Here is an 11156-nt window from a genome sequence, read left to right on the forward strand (position 1 = left end):
TATGCGTTATTTATCTTTTTATTCGAAAACCATTATAACCATTTGAATCCGCCTAACTGAGATTTATAAGATGACTATAGCTTGCTTGATACCAACAATCTCCATAGGATCGACCCTTACTCATGTAAGGTATTACTTGGACGACCCAGTGCACTTGCTGGTTAGTTGTGCGAAGTTGTGATAAAGTGTGATTCACGTTTGAGAGCTCCAAGTTGTTGGCGTCATTGTTGATGATCACAATTTCATGCACCAAGTTTTTGGTGCCGTTGTCGGGGATTGTTTGAGTTTGGACAACTGACGGTTCATCTTGCTGCTCAGATTAGGTAATTTTCTTCTTATTTTCTTTTCAAAAAGTTTTCAAAAACCTTTCAAAATTTTTTCTTTATTTTCGTTTTTCCAAAAAGTAATTTTCGAAAAAAATACAAAAAAATTAATAAAATCATAAAAACCAAAAATATTTTGTGTTTCTTGTTTGAGTCTAGTGTCAATTTTTAAGTTTGGTGTCAATTGCATGTTTTTAAAATTTATGCATTTTTTCAAAAAATTCATGTATGGTGTTCTTCATGATCTTCAAGTTGTTCTTGGTAAGTCTTCTTGTTTGATCTTCATATTTTCTTGTTTTGTGTCTTTTGTTATTTTTCATATGCATTTTTGCATTCATAGTGTCTAAGCATGAAAAATTTCTAAGTTTGGTGTCTTACATGTTTTTCTTTTCTTATAATTTTTCAAAAATAAGGCTTGATGTTCATCTTAATCTTCAAAGTGTTCTTGGTGTTCATCTTGACATTCATAGTGTTCTTGCATGCATCATTGGTTTTGATCCAAAATTTTCATATTTTTGGTCATATTTGTATTTTTCTCTCTCATCATTAAAAATTCAAAAAAATAAAAAATATCTTTTCCTTCTTTTACTCAAAAATTTGAAATCTTTGGGTTGACTTAGTCAAAATTTTTTAAAATAAGTTGTTTCTTGTTAGTCAAGTCAAGATTTCAATTTTAAAAATCTTATCTTTTCAAAATCTTTTTCAAAATCAATTCTTTTCTTTTTCCTTTTGTTATTTTCAAAAAATTTTTTAAATTGATTTTCAAAATCTTTTTCTTATCTTTATTTCATGATTTTTGAAAACTTTACTAACAATTAATGTGATTGATTCAAAAATTTGAAGTTTGTTACTTTCTTGTTAAGAAAGGTTCAATCTTTAAATTCTAGAATAATATCTTTTAGTTTCTTGTTAGTCAAGTAATCAAATTTTAATTTTAAAAAATCAAATATTTTCCAAAATATATTTTTCAATCATATCTATTAAAAATATCTTTTTTTAAATCATATCTTTTTCAAAATCAATTTCAAAATCTTTTCTAACTTCTTATCTTTTCAAAATTGATTTTCAATTCTTTTTCAACTAACTAATTGACTTTTTGTTTGTTTTTTTATCTTTTTCAAAACCACCTAACTACTTTTCTCTCTCTAATTTTCAAAAATTCCTTCCTCTTTTTCAAAATTCTTTTAATTAACTAATTGTTTCAAATTTTAATTTTAATTGTATTTCTTCTCTCAATTTTCGAAAATCACTAACTATTTTCAAAAATAATTTTCAAAATTCTCTCCCTCTCATCTCTTTCTATTTATTTAGTTAATTACTAACACTTCTCTTCATCTAAAAATTCGAACTATCTCTTCTCCTCTATGTTCAAATTTTTTCTCATCCATCTTCTATTCTTTTTTTTCTTCTACTCACATAAAGGAATCTCTATATTGTGACATAGAGGATTCCTCTTCTTTTCTATTCTCTTCTTTTTCATATGAGCAGGAGCAAGGACAAGGACATTCTTGTTGAAGCAGATTCTGAACCCAAAAGGACTCTGAAGAAGAAGCTAAGAGAATCTAAAGCACAACAATCTAGAGAAAACCTTACAGAGAATCTCGAAAAAGAAGACATGGCCGAACCCAATAACAATGGTGGAGGTGCAAGGAGGATGCTTGGTGATTATACTACACCTACTTCCAATTTTTATGGAAGAAGCATCTCAATCCCTGCCATTGGAGCAAACAATTTTGAGCTGAAGCCTCAACTAGTTGCTCTAATGCAACAGAACTGCAAGTTTAATGGACTTCCATCAGAAGATCCCTATCAGTTTTTAACTAAGTTCTTGCAGATCTGTGATACTGTTAAGACTAATGGAGTAGATCCTGAAGTCTACAAGCTCATGTTTTTCCCTTTTGCTGTAAGAGACAAGGCTAGAACATGGTTGGACTCACAACCTAAAGATAGCCTGGACTCTTGGGATAAGCTGGTCACGGCCTTCTTGGCCAAGTTCTTTCCTCCTCAAAAGCTGAGCAAGCTCAGAGTAGATGTTTAGATCTTCAAGAAAAAAGATGGTGAATCCCTCTATGAAGCTTGGGAAAGATACAAGTAGTTGACTAAAAAGTGTCCTTCTGACATGCTTTCAGAGTGGACCATCTTGGATATATTCTATGATGGTCTATCTGAATTCTCTAAGATGTCACTGGACCACTCTGCAGGTGGATCCATTCACCTAAAGAAAATGCCTGCAGAAGCTCAAGAACTCATTGACATGGTTGCAAATAACCAATTCATGTACACCTCTGAGAGGAATCCTGTGAGTAATGGGATGCCTCAGAAGAGGGGAGTTCTTGAAATTGATACTCTGAATGCCATATTGGCTCAAAACAAAATGTTGACTCAGCAAGTCAATATGATTTCTCAGAGTCTAAATGGATTGCAAAATGCATCCAATAATACTAAAGAAGCATCTTCTGAAGAAGAAGCTTATGATCCTGAGAATCCTTCAATGGCAGAGGTGAATTACATGGGTGAAGCCTATGGAAACAACTATAATCTCTCATGAAGAAATCATCCAATTTTCTCATGGAAGGATCAACAAAAGCCCCAACAAGGCTTTAATAATGGTGGAAGAAACAGGTTTAGCAATGGCAAGCCTTTTCCATCATCTTCTCAGCAACAGACAAAGAATTATGAGCAGAGCCCCTCTAGCTTAGCAAACATAGTCTCTGATCTATCTAAGGCCACTTTAAGTTTCATGAGTGAAACAAGATCCTCCATTAGAAATTTGGAGGCACAAGTGGGCCAGGTGAGTAAGAAAATCACTGAAACTCCTCCTAGTACTTTCCCAAGCAATACAGAAGAGAATCCAAAAGAGAGTGCAAGGCCATTGATATAATCAAAATGGCCGAATCCAAGGAGGAAGGGGAGAACATAAATCCCAATGAGGAAGACCTCATGAGACGTCCCCCAGACAGAAAGGAGTTCCCTATTGAGGACCTAAAGGAATCTGAGGCTCATATAGAGACCATAGAGATTCTATTAAGCTTCCTTCTGCCATTCATGAGCTCTGAGAACTATTCTTCCTCTGAAAAGGATGAAGATGTAACTGAAGAGCAAGTTGCTCAATATCTAGGAGCCATCATGAAGCTGAATGCCAAGTTGTTTGGTAATGAGACTTGGGAAGGTGAACCTCCCTTGCTCATTAGTGAACTAAATACATGGGTTCAGTAAACTTTACCTCAAAAGAAACAAGATCCTGGTAAATTCTTAATACCCTGTACCATAGGCACCATGACCTTTGAGAAGGCTCTGTGTGACCTGGGGTCAGGTATAAATCTTATGCCACTCTCTGTAATAGAGAAACTGGGGATCTTTGAGGTGCAAGCTGCAAGAATCTCATTAGAGATGGCAGACAAGTCAATAAAACAAGCTTATAGATTGGTAGAGGACATCCCTGCTGATTTCACAATCCTAGACACTGGGAAGGATGAGAATGAATCCATCATCCTTGGATGACCCTTCCTTGCCACAACAGGAGCCGTGGTTGATGTTGACAGAGGAGAGCTAGTCCTTCAATTGAATGGGGACTACCTTGTGTTTAAAGCTCAAGGATCTTCTTCTGCAACCATGGAAAAGAGGCACGATAAGCTTCTCTCAATACAGAGTCAAACAAAGCCCCCACAATCAAACTCTAAGTTTGGTGTTGGGAGGCCACAACCAAACTCTAAGTTTGGTGTTGAACCCCCACATTCAAACTCTAAGTTTGGTGTTGGGAGGTCCTAACAATGCTCTGAACATCTATGAAGCTCCATGAGAGCTCACTGTCAAGCTATTGACATTAAAGAAGTGCTTATTGGGAGGCAACCCAATTTTTATTTATCTATATTTTTCTTGCTCTTTTATGTTTTATTAGGTTTATGATCATGTGGAGTCACAAAATAATTGCAAAAATTAAAAACAAAATCAAAAACAGTAGAAGAAAAAGTACACCCTGGAGGAGGAACTCACTGGCATTTAAACGCCAGTAAAGAGCATAGAGCTGGCGTTTAACGCCAGAAAGAAGCATCAGACTGGCGTTAAACGCTAGAAACAAGCATGGAAGTGGCGTTCAACGCCAGAAACATGCTGCAGATTGGCGTTGAACACCCAAAACAAGCATCGAAGTGGCGTTTAACGCCAGAAACATGCTGCAGTCTGGCGTTAAATGCCAGGATTGCATAAAGAAGGCATTTACATGCCTAATTGGTGCAGGGATGATAAATCCTTGACACCTCATGATCTGTGGACCCCACAGGATCCCCACCTACCCCACTTCTCTCTTCTTCACACAATCTAATACCACTATACCCCTCACCAATCACCTCAATCTCTCTTTCCCATTACCTCTTCACCAATCACATCCATCTACTCTTCCCCATAAACCCCACCTACCTTCAAATTCAAAATCTCTTTCCACCCAAACCCCACCCTAAATGACCGAACCAACCCCTCTCCCTCCACTATATAAACCCCTCTATCCTTCTTTATTTTCACACAACAAAACCCTCTCTTCTCCCTCTTGGCCAAATACACATCTCTCTCCCTCTCCTTTATTTCTTCTTCTTCTTCTTCTTCGTCTACTCTTTCTTCTTTTGCTCGAGGGCGAGCAATAATTCTAAGTTTGGTGTGGTAAAAGCATAGCTTTTTTTTGTTTTTCCATAACCATTTATGGCACCTAAGGCCGGAGAAACCTCTAGAAAGAGGAAAGGAAATACAAAAGCTTCCACCTCCGAGTCATAGGAGATGGAGAGATTCATCTCAAAGGTCCATCAAGACCACTTCTATGAAGTTGTGGCCAAGAAGAAGGTTATCCCTGAGGTCCCTTTCATGCTCAAGAAAAATGAGTATCCGGAGATCCGACATGAGATCCAAAGAAGAGGTTGGGAAGTTCTTACCAACCCATTTTAAAAGTCATAATCTTAATGGTTCAAGAGTTCTATGCAAACGCATGGATCACTAGGAACCATTATCAAAGCATGAACCTAAACCCAAAGAATTGGCTTACAATGGTTTGGGGGAAATGCTTAGATTTTAGTCCGAAAAATGTAAGGTTGGCGTTCAACTTGCCCATGATGCAAGAAGATGCATGCCCCTACACTAGAAGGGTCAACTTTGATCAAAGGTTGGACAAAGTCCTCATGGACATATGTGTGGAAGGAGCTCAATGGAAAAGAGACTCAAAAGGCAAGCCGGTTCAATTGAGAAGACTGGACCTTAAGCCTGTGGCTAGAGGATGGTTGGAGTTCATCCAACGCTCCATCATCCCTACTAGCAATTGATCTGAAGTGACTATGGATCGGGCCATCATGATCCATAGCATCATGATTGGAGAGGAATTAGAAGTTCATGAAATCATCCCTCTAGAACTCTACAAAGTAGCCGAAAAGCCCTCCACCTTGGCAATGCTAGCTTTTCCTCATCTCATTTGCCATCTATGCTACTTAGCTGGAGTTGTCATAGAAGGAGACATCCTCATTGAAGAGGGAAAGCCCATCACTAAGAAGAGGATAGAGCAAACAAGAGAGCCCATTCATGGATCTCAAGAGACGTATGAGGAAGCTCATCATCAAGAAATCCCTGAGATGCCTCAAGGGATGCATTTTCCTCCAAATAACTATTGGGAACAACTCAACACTTCTCTAGAAGGATTGATTCATGACATGAACCAATTAAGGGTGGAACACCAAGAGCACTCTATCATTCTCAATGAGATTAGAGAAGATCAAAGAGCTGTGAGGGAGGAGAAACAAAGGCAAGGAAGAGACATAGAGGAGCTCAAGGATGCCATTGGTCCTTCAAGAAGAAGGCGCCACCATCACCAAGGTGGACTCATTCCTTAACTTCCTTGTTCTTATCTCTCTGTTTTTTGGTTTTTGAGCTTCATGTTTGTCTATGTTTATGTCTTTATTACATGATCATTAGTATTTAGTAACTATGTCTTAAGGCTATGAATAATTCCATGAATCCTTCACCTTTCTTAAATAAAAAAATGTTTTTAATACAAAAGAACAAGAAGTATATGAGTTTCAAATTCATCTTTGAAATTAGTTTAATTATATTGATGTGGTGACAATGCTTTTTGTTTTCTACATGAATGCTTGAACAGTGCATATTTTTTGATCTTGTTGTTTATGAATGTTAAATATGTTGGCTCTTGAAAGAATGATGAAAAAGAGAAATGTTATTGATAATATGAAAAATCATGAAATTGATTCTTGAAGCAAGAAAAAGCAATGAAGAACAAAGCTTGAGAAAAAAAAAGTGGCGAAAAAAAATTTTTAAGAAAGAAAAAGAAAAAGCAAGCAAAAAAACCAATAGCCCTTAAAACCAAAAGGCAAGGGTAAAAAGGATCCAAGGCTTTGAGCATCAATGGATAGGAGGGCCCAAGGAAATAAAATCCAGCCTAAGCGGCTAAATCAAGCTGTCCCTAACCATGTGCTTGTGGCATGAAGGTCCAAGTGAAAAGCTTGAGACTGAGTGGTTAAAGTCATGATCCAAAGTAAAAAGAGTGTGCTTAAGAGCTCTGGACACCTCTAACTGGGGACTTTAGCAAAGTTGAGTCACAATCTGAAAAGGTTCACCCAGTCATGTGTCTGTGGCATTTATGTATCCGGTGGTAATACTGGAAAACAAAGTGCTTAGGGCCACGACCAAGACTCATAAAAGTAGTTGTGTTCAAGAATTAACATACTTAAACTAGGAGAATCAATAATACTATCTGAACTCTAAGTTCCTATGGATGCCAATCATTCTAAACTTCAAAGGATAAAGTGAGATGCCAAAACTGTTCAGATGCAAAAGCTACAAGTCCCGCTCATCTAATTAGAACTAATATTCATTGATATTTTGGGATTTATAGTATATTCTCTTCTTTTTATCCTATTTGATTTTCAGTTGCTTGGGGACAAGGAACAATTTAAGCTTGGTGTTGTGATGAGCGGATAATTTATACGCTTTTTGGCATTATTTTTAGGTAGTTTTTAGTAGGATCTAGCTAATTTTAGGGATGTTTTTATTAGTTTTTATGAAAAATTTACATTTCTGGAATTTACTATGAGTTTGTGTGTTTTTCTATGATTACAGGTATTTTCTGGCTAAAATTGAGGGACCTGAGCAAAAATATGATAGGAGGCTGACAAAGGATTGCTGATGCTGTTGGATTCTGACCTCCCTGCACTCGAAATGGATTTTCTGGACTACAGAACTCCAAATGGCGTGCTCTCAATTGTGTTGGAAAGTAGACATCCAGGGATTTCCAGCACTATATAATTGTCCATACTTTATTCGAGTTTAGAAGATGCAAACTGGCATTCAACGCCAGTTCCATGCTGCATTCTTGAGTAAAACGCCAGAAACACGTCACAAACCAGAGTTAAATGCCAAAAACACGTTACAACTTGGTGTTTAGCCCCAAGAGAAGCCTCTGCACGTGTAAAGCTCAAGCTCAGCCCAATCACACACCAAAGTGTGCCCCAGAAGTGGATTTTTGCACTTAGACTTATTTCTGTAACCCTAGTAACTAGTCTAGTATAAATAGAACTTTTTACTATTGTATTAGACGTCTTTAGCTTTCCTTAGATCATTTTTGGACACTATTGATCACGTTTGGGGGCTGGCCTCACGGCCATGCCTTGACCTTGTTCTTATGTATTTTCAACGGTGGAGTTTCTACACACCATAGATTAAGGTGTGGAGCTCTACTGTTCCTCGAGTATTAATGCAATTACTATTATTCTTCTATCCAATTAAGCTTATTCTTATTCTAAGATATTCTTTGCACTTCAACATGATGAATGTGATGATCCGTGACACTCATCATCATTCTCACATATGAACGCGTGCCTGACAACCACTTTCGTTCTACCTTAGATCGAGCGCGTATCTCTTAGCCTCCATTCTGAAAGATCAGAGTCTTTGTGGTATAAGCTAGAATTATTGGTGGCCATTCCTAAGATCCGGAAAGTTTAAACCTTGTTTGTGGTATTCCGAGTAGGATCTGAGATGTGATGACTATGACGAGCTTCAAACTCGCGAGTGTTGGGCGTAGTGACAGACGCAAAAGAATCACTGGATTCTATTCCGACATGATCGAGAACCGACAGATGATTAGCCGTGCTGTGACAGAGCATTTGGACCATTTTCACTGAGAGGACGGGAGGTAGCCATTGACAATGGTGAAACCCAACATACAGCTTGCCATGGAAGGGAGTAAGAATGATTGGATGGAAGCAGTCGGAAAGCTGAGATTCAGAAGGAACACAGTATCTCCATGCGCTTATCTGAAATTCCCACTAATAAATTACATAAGTATCTCTATCTCTATTTTATGGGTTATTTATCTTTATATTCGAAAACCATTATAACCATATGAATCCGCCTAACTGAGATTTACAAGATGACCATAGCTTGCTTCATACCAACAATCTCCGTGGGATCGACCCTTACTCACGTAAGGTATTACTTGGACGACCCAGTGCACTTGCTGGTTATTTGTGCGAAGTTGTGACAAAGTGTGATTCATGTTTGATAGCTCTAAGTTGTTAGCGCCATTGTTGATGATCACAATTTCGTGCACCACCAGACTTAAGTTAGACCCAAGCCTAATATATATATACAACTTTTAATGAGAATTCAACTCATTTTAACCTAATTTGAGGGAGAGGGGCGCTGAACTTGTGAAGAGAAGAAGGAAACCCCATTTCATTATTCATCTTCATCTTGTTTTGCTTGTAACTTGAGCTATGCAGCTCCGATTAACTAGCTGTTTGTGCCCACGCAAAGCTTTTGTCAAGTTTTTTAATTATAGCTAAACAAGTTGTTAAATAATTTGATTTCTTTGGCCCAGTTATCTCTTCCCAATAAATTCAAAACTTTGGTTATGGTGAATAAGTGATTTTTGTGATTTTGGGTGTTTAGGTATAATCTAGCACTTGATTGCTATTAGATTTTGTCCAAATCAATATTGGGTAAGGTGAGTATATTCAAATCCCTTGTGGTTTTGTGTATATATGAAATCCTAGGTTTGATTTATGAAAATTTGTGTATTTGCTAGCTTAAATTGGTTGTGTGAAATGTATTGGTGAATTGGTTGCTTGGAAGTGAACTTGTTGGCTGAGCTCATTAAACTTGGTTGAGGATTTTGGTGTTTTGTGCATATTGGAAATCGGCCATGGTATTGTTTCGGTTTTTTTATGTAATATGTAATGTTTTGTGGCACTTAGGCTAGTAACCTTTAGATAGGATTGAATGAGGTGGTTGTATGATTAATTGCATGTAAATGTTATGGTTGATGATGATTTTGATGAAGGTTGAAGGAGTGGTATATGGTGGAGTATGAATATTGATGATTATGATGATTGTGATGATTAGACGAATTATGATGTTAATAATGGGTAATTGTTGATGTGTTGATGATTGATGATGTTGATGTTGATAGATTATGAGAAATTAGAGAATTTATGATGATAAGTTGATAAACAATGTTTGTGATTGTTTAGAATGGTGTATATGTGAATTGTTTGATGTTGGAATTCTTGATTATGTTTAATATGTTTATATTGAGAAGACATTAAAGAAATTCGGAGGATTTGATGGTTTGATAGCTAGATGCTTGAGAAATAGTTGGGAAGTGTTTACTATGAATATTTGAGTTGTGTTGAGTGTGTCTTGTTTAGTTTGGTTTTAGAAGTTTTAGAAAAATTAGAGAATTGTCACTTTTGGTAAAAACCTGTTTTTGGTTAATTTTGGCAGATCATAACTTGAGCCTCATACATTGAAATTGAATGATTTTAGTCTTAAAGATGATTTCAAGACCTTTAAAATGATATAAAGTTTGAGGAAAATGGAGTTTTATAGAAGAAGTTATGAGCGTTTGAAGTTCAGTGCAAAAATTTGAAATTCTGCAGTTTAAAATTTTTCAAAGTCTGGTACAGCATGCGTACTTGGCACATGCACGTGACGCGGGTAATGGTCTCTACCCAGCACTCCCGCGTACGCGGCATGGTCTAATTTTTACTTGGATGAGTGCGCAGAACATTGGCAGGTATACGCGAACATGTTTTCTTCAACATATGCATACGCACGACAGGGTGTGTGTGTACGCACAACCCCTGTTTTACTGAAAAGTTATTTTCTTTACTTTTGAAGGATTCTCTAACTTTCTAGATTCTTTAATTACCGTTTAAGATTTCTATCTAGTAATCAGTCCTTAAGACTATGAGAATGAGTTAGTAAATTAAATTGTTGAGTTTCTATTATAAGTTTAGAAGATGGTGAATTAGGCTTGGGAAGTTCACCATTACAAAGTTCCTCCTTCCCCTTCCGACATAAAGCAAATTGACATCTCAAAACAATCCAACAATACTCGGTTCTTTGATAACCAATCAAAGCCCAAAAACATATCCAAACTAACCATCGGCAAACAGATCTAATCATGAACAAAGGTTCTATCCTCAATCTTGAAAGATATTTGCATACAACCCGAGTTAGTCACCACTGTCTGATACGGGGAACGCACATGGAAATTGAAAGCTAATTTTGACATTTTCAACCCTAGTTCCTCGACCTTATCAAATGCAATAAATGAATGCGAAGCTCCAGTATATAACACTCTAACTTTTAGCACCTCATGACTAAAAGCTCAGGCGTTACTTACCTCTAAACCTTTTTATTTTATACTATATTTATTTAATATTGAGCCTTCACGAATACGAACCAAAATTTTAGCCAAGAAAATGAAGAGTCTGTACTTTAAACCATTTAATCACAAAAATATACATATTCACGTAACATAATATACATAGACTTATT

At 36.8% G+C, this 11156-nt stretch overlaps 1 non-coding gene across 1 annotated transcript; it reads right to left on the reverse strand.

The window, feature by feature from the left end:
- Nucleotides 1-2340: 2340 nt before the first annotated feature.
- LOC127742338 (small nucleolar RNA R71) lies at nt 2341-2444 on the reverse strand. Its single transcript, XR_008003527.1, has one exon. It is a non-coding gene; the product is annotated as a small nucleolar RNA R71 (small nucleolar RNA).
- Between the last annotated feature and the right edge of the window lie 8712 nt (nt 2445-11156).

This window comes from Arachis duranensis, chromosome 9 (genome assembly GCF_000817695.3).
Source record: "Arachis duranensis cultivar V14167 chromosome 9, aradu.V14167.gnm2.J7QH, whole genome shotgun sequence".
Lineage (NCBI taxonomy): Eukaryota > Viridiplantae > Streptophyta > Magnoliopsida > Fabales > Fabaceae > Arachis > Arachis duranensis.